Consider the following 10,419-nt stretch of genomic DNA (forward strand, 5'->3'; position numbering starts at 1 on the left):
TGTTGTTAGTACCTGTTTGGTGTTTTGTGTTCTGGATGAATACCACCAAAATAGATAGATGCCTCATGAATACAAGTACACGATTGATCATTTAATAATGAATTGCTTTAGTTTTGCTAGCTCAAGTCACACTTTGAGTATGGGTTTAGAGTGCAATGTTTTTCTCCATTTTTTTAATGGGTATTTGGTGAGGTTTACAACACATTGCTGGATTTGTCATCTGTGGAGTCATGAAGTAATAGGAGATGGTCATAAACTGCTGTTAGTCCTAAGACTAACCACAATAACTGCTGTTAGTCCTAAGACGAATCACAATAACCTCACTGCAAGTCTTCAGGAAATTTAGTCATTCATTTAATGTACGTCTGCGTATCTCTGGTTTGAGTCTGTCCAGTGATTATGTCAGTGACTTAAGATTACTGCAGTTTGCTGTCACCTTTGGAAATAACTGTAATTAATATTTCTGATGAAACAACAATAAGAAGAATCAAAAGACATTTTTGCTTTTCTTTTTTTTTTTTTTTTTGGTCTTAATAGATATCTGATAGTTGTCCTTTAGCTTTAACTTTTTCTTTAAAGTCCAATACAGCATCTGTTAGTGATGATCTGTCCTTTGCTGATTCATGTCTTTAGCTGATCTCTTGAACCTTGCAAAAATATTTTATTTGCTAACAAGATTATAATTTTGAGGGACAAATGTGGGCAAGACGTGATCCCACCACCACATTTCGTATGAGTCAGCAATTCAGTGGGGAGATTACAAATTAAAAAGGATTTAATTCTAATGCTGTTGCCTGGGAAGTGACGATCTTCAGTTTCACAGAAGTCAGTGAGGTTGAGTGCATTTCATTTTAGAGAACTGCTAGACCTGATTCTGTTTAATTTTTCTTTTTCCTGTCAGTGGGTCAAATCAGAGGGTTTGTGAGATATTTTTGACTCTTGAGAGATCATTTTATAGACTGTATCCCCAGGGCTGGTTGTGGATTCCCAAAAGAGCCTCAGCTGCAGGAGTGGTGAGGGATAGAAGATAAAGCATGCACACTGCCAGTCTGCATTGTTTGAAAACATCTATGTGTCCATAAACACTCTGGACGTTTTGAACAAAATATCAGAGGGAGTCAAGCAAAGAAGGGAAACCATGCCAGCACATTCCCTGAGACACTGATAGGAACTGGGAAGCTCCTCAGTGTTGAACTTTAGTGTTTGCCTGCAGCTTTGGGTGTTTTGGCTGCCCTACAGCCATCTGCTTAACAGAATAAACAGGTGTAGAGGTACCCTCGTTTCTGCTCCTCCAGCTATGTCAGTCTGCACATGCGTTTACTCACGTGGGTCATCGGCTAGTTTTCAGCTGGTTTACTTGTGCCAGTAGTCTCCCATGCAAGTGTATTCGCTGGAGCGACAGACATCGTCACAACTAAAACACTTGGAAAGATACTTCAGGAAAAATCCAGTAGGTGGCACAAATAAGCCATGCATTTTTTATTTATTTTTTTACTTTTCATTTGTACACATGTGCAGTTCTCTTTCATTCATTCCTTATTTTAATCCTCCTTTAACTTACAGGGAAGCTGAAGTTTTGTCACTTGGCTCTTAAAACTTCATCCCCCAGGCAAAGTTTTGTATTTCAAGCAGAGGATTTTCTCCATGCTTTCTGGAAGCATATAGGTTTTGGGGTTGTTTTTCCCCCCACCTCTATATTTATGTTTCTAGCATTTTCTGTTTTCAGGTTATACTACCTACAGATCTCAAACTGCCTGCACCACAACAAAAGGAAAGGGTTTCTTACTGGGCAGATATCTGAACCCAAACCTTGCCTTGCAATTCTCAGTATTTACTAGATTTTATAGTCACCCTTACAGCTGTTCTCTCAGACACTTCTCTGTGATGATAGATAGAGTACTGGCACCAGGAGCATTACTCCAGATCATTGAAGTCTGATAAACCACTGATGGCTTTTGCTTGAAGTCATTTCAGTCAAGCTGAATCTTTAATTCAGACTTAAGATTTTTAAGTGCCTCAGCCTTCCTTGCTCCAAAAACGTTTCTGTGGCATGGGCATTTAGGGATAAGGTTTCAGTGTGCTACTTGGTTCTCTTCTCCTCAAACTCCATCTTTTTTTTTTTTTTTTTTTCCCCCTCTGGTGCCCCGGGCTCCACTCTCACTGAGTGAACAGCTAAAGCAATGTATAGTGCTGCCGCCTTTCCTCAGTGAGAGTGAGGAGACTCCTTGGGGTGGTCCACAGCTTGCCAAGTAAGCTCAGGGCTGTCTTCCTGCATCAGCCCCAAAAGCTGCTCTGCTTACAAAGACCACCGTTTGTAGCAAGATGGGATTGTGTACACTCTTCAGCACCCTCAGTTCATGTTCTTTTCTCTTGGTACAAATCCATACTCACTGGGAAGACAAGGTGTCAGGGGACCCTTCTCCAAAGGGTGCAAGAAGGAATGTTGGCAGGGGGCAGGGAACAGCATCATGCGTATCCCAAGTTGGAGAACAGGCCTGCCATAGCAGGCCTTAATGGCCACTGAAGCAGCGTGTTTATTCACACTCTGCTTATTGGTATTCTTCCAATAAGTATGGGGCAAGAGAGCCTTCACATCAGTAACTTCAGATGAGCCACAACTGAGAAAAGTGATGGGTGCCTAAGCAGACACGTTTGTTTGCAAGATACACATTAATGAGAATCTAGAGTTTAATGGTCCAAATGTCAGGGTTATGGTAAAAATTATTTATGTAAAAATAAAGAAAAGCCTACCTGTTACAACAAATGGCTCTTCCCCTTCATGGCTGTGAGTCCATATCAAGCTGGGTAGCGTCTACTGTTAAAACGATTCTGGGAATGATTTTAATTATTTTTCTGGCTTTGTTTCTTTTTAGTTGCCTTAAGAAAGTTTTATTAAGGGCTATGGGAAGAGATTTCTCTTCTAGTAAAGAGGGGGAAGATGTTGTGGTGGTCAAGGCCACCACAGAAGTGACCAAGGAGCCACCAGGCCCAAGAACAGCAGAGGTCTGCTGGTAGGCAGGTACTAATGTACAAAAGTGCCTCCGTGGCCACTTCTGCGCTGGCCTTGACCACCGCAACATCACGACTGTTCCCAGAGCATCCTATGAGAGTCTGCCTGGGCAGAGTGTAGACAGCTCTCGCACACTCACGCAACACCCGGGGTGGGTAAGCACATACACACACAAGCACTTTGGTGAACCACGCCGAGAACAAAGAGGCTGGAGGGGCTCTTTGTGTGGAGTTCCACGGACAGAGTTTACTCCATACATGAAGGGATCCAGGGGCAAAGAGCCTGGATATCACAGCGTCCAGGAATTAAGTATGGGGAGGAGAAGGGGCAGAGAGAGGGCCAGGGACCAATGGAGAAAGAGCGGAGGGGAGCAGCATAGGGGGGGCCAGGGTACACAAACCGAGGGGGAAACATGGAGGGAGGAGTTGGGATACAACAACCAATGGGGTGTTGAGGAGGGGAGAACATTCTGGAACTAAGACTTATAGGGAAGAAAGGGGGCGGTAGGCCAATGGGCCAACTAACTGGGAGTAATCTACATATCACGACGAAGGACTATGGGAACTCGCTGTGACTACTGTGGCACTTCTGTACATTGGTACCTGCCCACCAGCAGACTTCCACTGTTCTTCGGTCTGGTGGCTCCTTGGTCACTTCTGTGGTGGCCTTGACCACCACAACAAGTCCAGCAAATGAGACTGTCCCACACTGCTCAATAAAAACAGGATTAACTGGAAACAAAATTCACTTTGTTACATTATGCCAAATATAATACAAAACCAAAGCAGTTTTCAAGTTCAATGAAGCAAATAGAATGGAGATACTTAAAAAATGCATATGTTTATCATATTTCCACCCTGACTAATTTTACTACTAACAAAAAAATAGCGTTTTTTTACACTAAAACCTACATTCTTCGTTTCCTCGTTTGTTCATGCAAATTGGAATAATTTCATTGCAGACATAAAGGCTGAAGAAAACACCCTGTCAGCCACTTGAAAATTTCAGTCATGGTTAATAATTGACTTGGATAGCTATTTGAAAGCATTATTAGGCCCAACGTATAAAATAGAAGTTAAAAAGCAAGTGTGGAGAAAACCACTGAACTGCTTCTTCTCAGTATTCATTGTTCATTTTAGGCACACTTGAAAATTAATTGGATCCAGTGACTTAGAACATTGAAGATTCTTGCATGACTCATTAAGCTGACATTTCTAACATTCCTAATTCACACAGTAAGAATGATAGAGTCGCATAAGCTATACATTTGAGCTCCTTCATCAGGGTAGGACTACTGAAGAGAATGCCCTTAGTCTTGAATATCATCATCAATTCAGCTCTAAGACATCTGTAATGGAGCTGAGTTTGATAGACTGCCAGAGTATGAAAAACTAAGCTCCAGCATCTTAAAAATAGGCAACACAATTAATTGCTAGTTTTTTTATTTATGGTCTTTAATGTTTTAATAGATACAGTTAAATTTCCACTTCACTGAGCAAACCAATTGGGATTTAAAGGAAGAAATAGATCATTTCAAATTATAAAGCACTTGCTTTATTACCTATGCCTTCTCTAAATGGTGCAAGTTTTTATTATTTTGCATTCTTGATCTTCAGAAACTTACAGCTGCTGAAACTCTGTGGTTCTGAAGGACGTTTACAGCTGAGGTAACAGAAGGGGTAGGTTTTGCTATGTCAATTTACTATCCATCCAGTTTTTTTATTTGTGTATTATTATTTGTTGCACATAATTCTGATGCTGAATAGAAGCAAGGTTATTGTTACAATATCTCCTTCTGATTTATTTTCATCTTTTTTCCTTAAGCCTAAATAAATATATTTTTCACATAATTTACTGCTCTCAGGGGAGTATTCTGTGAGACTTCCCATTAAATCAGTGAGTGTAGCACACATGCTTGAGAGCAAAGTGTTGTGCTGCTCTTCCCCCATTTCTTCCCATTTCCTGTGGGAAGCCTTTCAGATCCACTGGGTGGGGCAGGGGTATCAGAATTGCCTCCAGAAACAGCTGAGCTCTTCCAAATATTTTAATCAAAGTCAAATGACTGTTACTTAATCAGTCATGCTGTGAAATGACTTGATGTGAGCTGCTGACCTTTTGCATTTCCTAGCATGGGAAAGAGGCTTTCTTCTTTGCTGTCAGCTGGCCTCTCTTCCCCTGCAGCCTCTCCCATTCCAGCCTCCATGCCCCAGAGCTCCTAGAGCAACTGGGCAGTTCAGAGGTGGTCCCTAAATGCTATGGACAGTGAATTGGGTCTTTCCATCTTCAAGGGTTTGTGTTGTCATCCCACCTCCATGCTAGGAATCCAGTCCAAAGAAGGGACCTGGGAGATCTGGGTCCCAGGAAATCTATGCCTATCAAGTAAAGCTTTACTTAGTGCTATCAAGATAATCAGAGCACTTAGTTGGCTTCCTTAGGCAACAGTTTTCTTCTATCACTTGTGTTTCTGTCAGCAGTGTTGGGGTTGATGATCTCTGTACATCATATATGCACATTTGGTAATTAACAGTTATTGAGTTCCTCTGATACTATTGGTGAGAAGCTGGTAAGGAAGATGACACACTGTTACAAATGAGTTCAAGTGTTAAGCTATTAATTTTAATTAGGCTGGCTTTGTCGAGACACTGAGATACCTTGAAAGGTGATGGAAACACTGTATAAAAACTAATTAGCCATCTTAAATTTTTGTCATTTATATGCAAACAGGGCATTTGCAGATGCCAGAATAAAGTTGTTAGCCATCCCAGCTAAGTGCATGAAAATATTCACATTGTCTGAGTAAAATATTTTAAAATATCCTCAGAGTTTGAAATTGTAACAGATAGAACATGATGAGGTTGAGAACAAAGAGTTATCTTCTCTGCATGGTTGTTTAAGTCATTCTTTTCTCGTACCTGATTTCAAGAAACCAAGGCATGGAGATTGCCTTTCCACTGGAAGGCAGCTTCTGTGAATTCACAATAATGACATCTAAGAAGATTGTTCATTAGGCACCTAAGGTAAGTAGGGTACACCTCTAGTATTGCCCGAGTCTCTATTATAAACATAATAGCCCATAATTCCTCTTTGCAGGACTCACTGTGTTCTACTGTCTGAATGATACATACCTTAAATACCTGCCTGGATACTCACTTTGCTTTATGGCCCATCAGCTTGCCGATGATTTGGTCCTCTGGGTGAAGAATACATGCTTTAACCAACTTTGAGTAGCTGTTTATTCTTATGTGCTATAGTGTTGCAGTGGGGATACTGCAACACGCATATACCAAACCAGGGGTCCCGTGGAAAGGAAATATATACGGACAGACAGATTCTTGATAGCTGTTTCAGAGATGTTTATTTCTCCAGCCGCATGGCCGGAGCTCTGCCCAGGAACTGTTCCAGTCATGGGACCAAGGGTCCTTCTGCCCGCGCAGGGAACACAAACCAACCCATGGGAACGAGGCTGAGCAGGGACAGGGAAACCCCGTGTCTGTGCCCTCAGGGCCCCTCTCCCAGGGCTAGGGGAAGGAGACCCCAACACTGTAGTGAGATCCCTCCTGTCTTTTTTCAAAACAAACTTGAGGAACAATGTGAAAATTACACATAGATACACTCATGTACCTGAGTTTTTTTCCTTTTTTTTTTTTTTTTCGGAAAGAATAGTCCCTTGGTTACAATCATGGTATTGTTAAAGTAGGAGCTGTTATCAAGGGTGGCAATGTTATTAACAAATAATATCTTTTATTCCTATTCAAGAATATATCTAAAATAATTGTTATTATCAATATTAACTTCTAGGGGGCACTAGTTAACTACCTAAGATGGTCAAAATAACTGATGTCGCAAACCAAGTCATATGAGATTGCACTGTTGATCATACTTCAGAAGTGGACCAGTGATGGTGGTGGTGGTAAAAGGAGACAGTGGAATACTGGAATTCAGGAATGGCCTCAAAATGCCAGTTAATACAACCCTTTTCCTAGCAGGGGACAGAAGGAGTGACTTCTGCACACTTAGATCTATTTGGATGCTACTGAATAGTAGGAAACACAATGTCACTATGATGAGAGACTCACTAGTTTACTCACCATCAGCAATGCTAGAGAGAAGTAGAGAGGGTAGCGATAGAAGAGCTGCACATTTTCCCTGCAATTCTGGACTCATGCTGTGCCCAAGGCTTCATTTAAAGTCAAGACTAAGTTTCCACATGCAGTCTCCTCTCTACCTTTGCCCCACCAGTATCTCAAGAAAAGACATGGCAGTTCAGGATGACAACCTAGGCATCCTTGCGCTGTTGTTTGTGCTTTTTGTTCAGCTTTAGGATCAACACACTTGGCTGTGCTCAGCCACAGAAGAGGATCAGCTTTGCTCTCTGTGGAGGGCAATCACCTACTTCAGGTACTTTCAGGCAGTCTGTATTACATTTCAGGATTAATTCTTTGGAATAGCTAGTTCCTCAGGTCAAGTATTTATGTGTTGGACAAGCACATCCAACTCAGCTTGTTTTCATGTTTCTCAGTAACAATGCATGCCAGCAGCAGACCATCGGAACCCCTGTTCAGGTCCATGATAGGTGATTTTTTTCAGATTTATTCCTGCCTTTGAAGAACCTTTTTTCTTGCAGTCCTGAGAAGAATAATACAGAAACCTTCCTGCAGTTGGAAAAGAGTTACAGCCATCATCTTTGCTGCTGTAAGTTAGGGCAAGTGCCCCTTTTGATCTGCCCTCTGGTGAGGAGTGGGGGCTGGGGTGACCTGTTCGTGTGAAATATGTCTCCTGCACCAGATTTCATGGCAGGTAATTTTGTTGGCATCCTCAAGAAAATCATCCTGTAATTTGAAGAGAACTTTAATTCCTAGAGCAGAGGTAGATCTCAGAGCCTGGGTAGCCATCCAGTACCTCTTGGGTAGACTAGTTCCTTACAAGTGAAAGAATGCAACCCCCAGAGTTTTCTCAGAAGGTAAAGTCAGGCTCCTGAACTTCTTCCATGGTGACTTGGTAGAAGAGCTGTAGAAATCCTGTGGTTTAGCACAGGGTTACATGGCAAGGTTCCTTTCTCTGCCTATGGAGCTTACCTTTCTGTTAGCAATTGTTTTACAGTGTTCATCCCTTCTTCCAAAGGCAATTCTGGGCTACAGGGCACAGCATTTTTCCATCTCCTGACACCAGATCTTAGGTGAGAATACTGCTTGGTTTCTTTGCACAAAATTTGTGTAGAAAGCAGTGGGCTACTAATTCAATGTTAAATTAGAGAAAATAATTGTGACCAAGATTTGCATGTGTCAGCTCATACATGCAGCCCTGATATGTCAACACTTGAAAGGGGGTTATTAAAAGAGGAAGAATTAATGAACTAATACCAGAATACTGAAACAAACAAACAAAACCCCAACTCAACCAATCAAAAAACCCCGACCCAAACTCAAAAAGAAACACATAAACAAAAACTCAAACCCCAACAAACCCCTGTAACTAACTGCCCTGTCAGAGAATCGGGCCGTCGTCTTCTGCACGCCTGCAGCAGTGCTGGATTTATCCTGTCTGCAGAGGTCTCCCCACTCCACAGAGAAGTCATGAGGAAGGCTGAGGGAGGGGGAACAGCCAGCATCTGCTAGGTTGCAGCTGGGCTCTCCATCAGATCTACAGGGCACAGTGGGAAGGCACTGGATGATTTTGTTCATCCAGCTTAAAGGAGGCATTTACAGTCATATCTGTAGCATGTTTTCATAAACTCACATACATACCTATTTTCACATGAATATGTGTCTTCTTTGCTTTCAATTCTTGACCATATTCTGACCAAATATGAGTTGTGTGAAGGCCGGAATAGGCAGTTACCATGTGAGACAAAGATGGAAACAAACTCAATATTAATTTAATTCATTTTAAAACTCACCCAAATTTCCTGAGAACTAAAACCTGGTTTTGCAGAACTAACCTGGAGAGTTTTCTGTATCTCTTTGCCTGTCTCTTTGCAAACCATCTGCGGAGCTTATTATTTCAGCACTCACATAATGTGAGATGTTCTAAATTCCTTATTTACAGGATTTGTCTCTTATGAAAACAAAACTACACATTTAAACTTCTTCCTTATTTTCAACTTTCAACTTTTTAGCAGCTGTTGTTTGCTCTGTTGAGGGTGGCAGACTTTGGACCTGTCTGCTGGGGACACTGTGACTGTAAATGGTGTCAAGTTGCATTCCATCTTCCAGTGTCAGGTGCCTCTGCTCCACCTGAAATGGACAAAAAATGTACAGATCATTTTTTGTTCTCATCACACTGCTGATTCTTGTTTAAGCAACTCTCTGGCAAGTTCTCTTTCAGTGTTACAGATTTCCAACTTTCTATTGTGCCCACAAATACATAATACTTTTCCTCAGTTGCTTCAGTCTGGTTTTGCTAAAACAAATCTCATTTTGTCATACTGTGTTTCTAATCTCTCCCAATCTCTTTGTACAGCTGTTCTGCTCACACTTCTCCCAAATCATCAAATGCAGAAGGCATAACATACTTCTTGCTCCTCCTGCTAGGCTAGTGATGCAGATTAAGCCACCACAATAAAGGGCCCCTGAACAGATGTATCTGGTTGGACTGGAAAATTCTCATGATAAATTTGCAAGAATGAGTGCATGGCGGTGGAGTGGGGCAAGCCATTTCCAGGGCCAGCCCCTGCCTGCTCCCACCTCCTCACTGCCAAGGGATTGTAACTGTCTGACTCCAAGTCTCACTCACCCTTGGGACTAGAGAAAAGTTGCCTTTCCAGCAAAATGCCCAAGAGCAACGCAGGGGTGCTGCACGATGACTGCCAGACAGAGCAGGTGGCTTTTCATGCCTCAGAGAAAGGTGTGATACCATAGCCAGGAAATAGAGAAGGATCTTTCCTAATCTGCCAGTTCCGCCATGACGTGCAAATGAAATCTCGTATCTTCACCTCAGTAAAGTTAACATGGCTCAATGAGGAAGGACAGCATTACTGGGGGAGCATGAGCTACCCTTCCAGCTCTGCAGCTAGCCAAAGCTCTAGAGTATGCAGCAATGCTAAAACCATTAAGTGAAAAGCTGAAAAAAAATTACCAGTACGTCTATTAGAAATACCTCTTAGCTACTTACATTCAAATCAGCACTTAAAGATTCCAAAGCACACATACAGCTTTGAAATAAATGTTACCCCTTATATTATCTAAATAATAATCCTGCAAATGAGTGTAATGGTGTTTGGAGTACATGGAGATTGAGGTTTGTCATTCATGGCTGAATGTATTTAATATAATCTGCTCAAGTATAATGAGGCCCTTATTTATAGGTCTCTGCATAGAAGTCCTTGAAGGGCAGTTTTGTATTGCAAGAACTATTTAAAAAGGCAGTTTATTTTTTATGGTGTTGGCTAACCAAACATACATAGACATGGT

At 41.7% G+C, this 10,419-nt stretch overlaps 2 long non-coding RNA genes across 2 annotated transcripts; both read right to left on the bottom strand.

Moving 5' to 3' along the window:
* Nucleotides 1-3,230: 3,230 nt before the first annotated feature.
* On the bottom strand, nucleotides 3,231-6,332 carry LOC116438568. Its single transcript, XR_004237813.1, has 2 exons — nucleotides 5,923-6,332; nucleotides 3,231-3,741 (listed from the first exon to the last, which is right to left on the bottom strand). It is a non-coding gene; the product is annotated as an uncharacterized LOC116438568 (long non-coding RNA).
* A 422-nt stretch (nucleotides 6,333-6,754) lies between these two features.
* Nucleotides 6,755-10,044, bottom strand: LOC116438541. Its single transcript, XR_004237799.1, has 2 exons — nucleotides 8,949-10,044; nucleotides 6,755-8,805 (listed from the first exon to the last, which is right to left on the bottom strand). It is a non-coding gene; the product is annotated as an uncharacterized LOC116438541 (long non-coding RNA).
* Nucleotides 10,045-10,419: the final 375 nt, after the last annotated feature.

Source organism: Corvus moneduloides, chromosome Z (assembly GCF_009650955.1).
Source record: "Corvus moneduloides isolate bCorMon1 chromosome Z, bCorMon1.pri, whole genome shotgun sequence".
Taxonomy (NCBI): Eukaryota; Metazoa; Chordata; class Aves; order Passeriformes; family Corvidae; genus Corvus; species Corvus moneduloides.